The sequence below is a fragment of the Nymphaea colorata genome, unplaced genomic scaffold (genome assembly GCF_008831285.2).
Source record: "Nymphaea colorata isolate Beijing-Zhang1983 unplaced genomic scaffold, ASM883128v2 scaffold0462, whole genome shotgun sequence".
In the NCBI taxonomy this organism is placed as follows: Eukaryota; Viridiplantae; Streptophyta; class Magnoliopsida; order Nymphaeales; family Nymphaeaceae; genus Nymphaea; species Nymphaea colorata.
This window is the reverse complement of record NW_022204968.1, coordinates 23,108-25,592: the sequence shown is the minus strand read 5'-3', so window position 1 is coordinate 25,592 and position 2,485 is coordinate 23,108.

Sequence of the window (2,485 nt, the reverse complement as noted above, 5' to 3'; positions counted from 1 at the left end):
AAAATGGAGATTATGACTGATGGTTGAGAATGAAGGATGGAATGATAAGCCAGCCTATTTCTAAATACTATATTTTTCTGCAATTTTTCGATTATCTTCAAAAACCAACAAATCCTTCATAGATTTCCCTTATGCCCCGAACAAGCCTCGAAAAAATGCAGCTGATTCATCTCATCCAACCTGCTGCTCCCCTACTCAATAGCTATTCAATAATGTAATGCTTAGTCCGAGCAGAATTGATGAGTGAATGGAGCAACTTATTACGATCACTTGAGTCCGCCCTTGAGGACCTTCACCACATTGGGTTTGTGTTTCATCTCTTCCATTTTCTTCTCGAACTTGCGGTTGCTCTCCTCGAATCCCTCCTTAAGGGTGGGCTCTCCTCGGTTGTTGCGGTCGTCCTCGTTGAGGTAGCCATCCTCTAGCTCCCTGTTCTGGTCCTCCAGGTCCTTTATCTTCTCCTTCATCATCTGGATGGTGATGTCCTTGGTCTCCAGCTCCTTCTTGATGAAGATGTTATCCACCTTGTAACGCTGCTGCACCACCACTAGATCGTAGTATGCGTGGGTGAGTTGGCAAATGTTATTTTCCAACTGGACTAGCTTTTCTGCATGTTCCTTTCGTACTTGGCCAAGCTGTCTTCAGCTTTTTTGCGCTTGTCCTTCTCCTGCTCATACTCCTCCAGCATTTTGCTGAGCTATTCGTTTTTGGCAGGCTTGATCTCAGGAAGTTGGCTCATGAACTTGAGCACCTTCTCATCTGAGGTGATCTTCTGCAGTTCCTTCAGGAATTATTCTGTGGATCCGCATTTGATTGCATTTTCGTCAGCGTTTGCCACGTTCGGCCTTGTGTTTTGCTTTAGCTCCTTTAGTTCCCTCATCTTGAGGGCCACTTCTGCCTTAAGCCCCTAGATTTCTCTCTAGAGGTCGTCTTTTTCGTTGGTGATCTGGTCGCACTTGATCTTGAGTGAGTTGATCTGCTCGTCCTGCACGATGTGAAGATTCTTCTCCATCTAGAGCTGTCTCTGCAGTTCAGTGAGATAGTCATTATCATTCTCCTCAATGGGGACGATGTTCTTGTCAGTCTCGAACTCAGGGACGCTTTTCTGCTTCAAATCGACCAAGATGTGATTCTTGAGCTGCTCAATATACTTGTTGCGCACTTATAACTCCTTTTCTGACTTGTCCAGCAAGGCCTGCAGCTCAGCAACCGTCAGCTCCTTATTGATCTTGGGCGTGTTCTTGATCTTCTTGGCGGAGATACCGAAACGGAGAGTGGAGATGGTTTCTGCGAGGTTGTTGGGGTGGGGGGAACAGGTAACGATTAGCGTGGTCTTGGAATTTCCTCCCAAAGACTCCTGCAGGACACGCGTCAGCTTGCTGTCTCTGTAGGGGATGTGGGTGGATTTTCCATCAGTGAGTGCGTTGATGACCTTGCCGAGAGTGGTGAGACTGGCATTGATCTTCTTGGCCTCGTCCAGCGTCTTGCCCTCCGCTCCAGTCTTCGATATCTTCTCGCTGCCAGCCAGATCCACCAGGTACAATTTTCCAGTCTTGGCGGTGAGGTCAAGGGTGTTGTTCTGGCTGATGGTGAGGATGAAGATCATGTGAGACCTGGAGGAGCGTTCGTTCATGTTGGTGGCAGCGATGGAGCGGCAGTTGCGTGCGATCTCTATCAGCTTGTAGACCTCCTCCATGGAGGAGATGTAGTTTTCGGTAAGGTCCTCGATGAAGATTCCCCGCTTCTTGTCAGATCGGATCTTCAGATCGTTCTTGTTGGAATCCAGCAAATCCTTCAACTTCTACATGTAGAGCTACACCAAGGATACCTTGATTCGGAACTCCACGTTTTCATAGAAACCAGCTATCGAATCGAAGACGTGTTTGACCATTCTGGGTATAATTCCGGACTGTTATGTGATTGCCTCTCCGATGGCTCCTTCCATGGTGTGTGTTTTTCCGGATGCGGTTTGTCCATAGGCGAAGATGGTGCCGTTGAAGCCTTCGATGACGCTATCGATGATGGAGGAGGCGGCGTAGGAGTAGACTTCTGCCTGGTTGGTATTGACATCGAAGATCTTATCGAAGGTGAACTTGAGCGGTTCCTTGTCCTTCTGCTCCTTGTCCTTGATGGATAGCGTCTTGTCATCTAGCAACTAGTGACAGTGCATGGCGCCCATCGCCTTCTCCTTCTCGTTCAGAGGACGGAAACGACAGACCACCTTTACGTTGGCTCCCGCAGCAGGAATACCAGTAGAAATGGAGTTGCGTTACTGTGTGGCCATCGAATGTCAAGAATGTTATAATTTAAATAGCGACCGTGGTTATATCGGCTGAGATTTAAGAAAAGGAACAACCGAGGGTGTATAGGAGGGATTGATTATGTGATTGGGGTTGGATGGGTTGATTTATAGGAATATCATTTACGCTTTTTTGGCTTCTCCTACTCTGATTATTCCTCAGCTCCATCCTCAGACTAGCTTCCC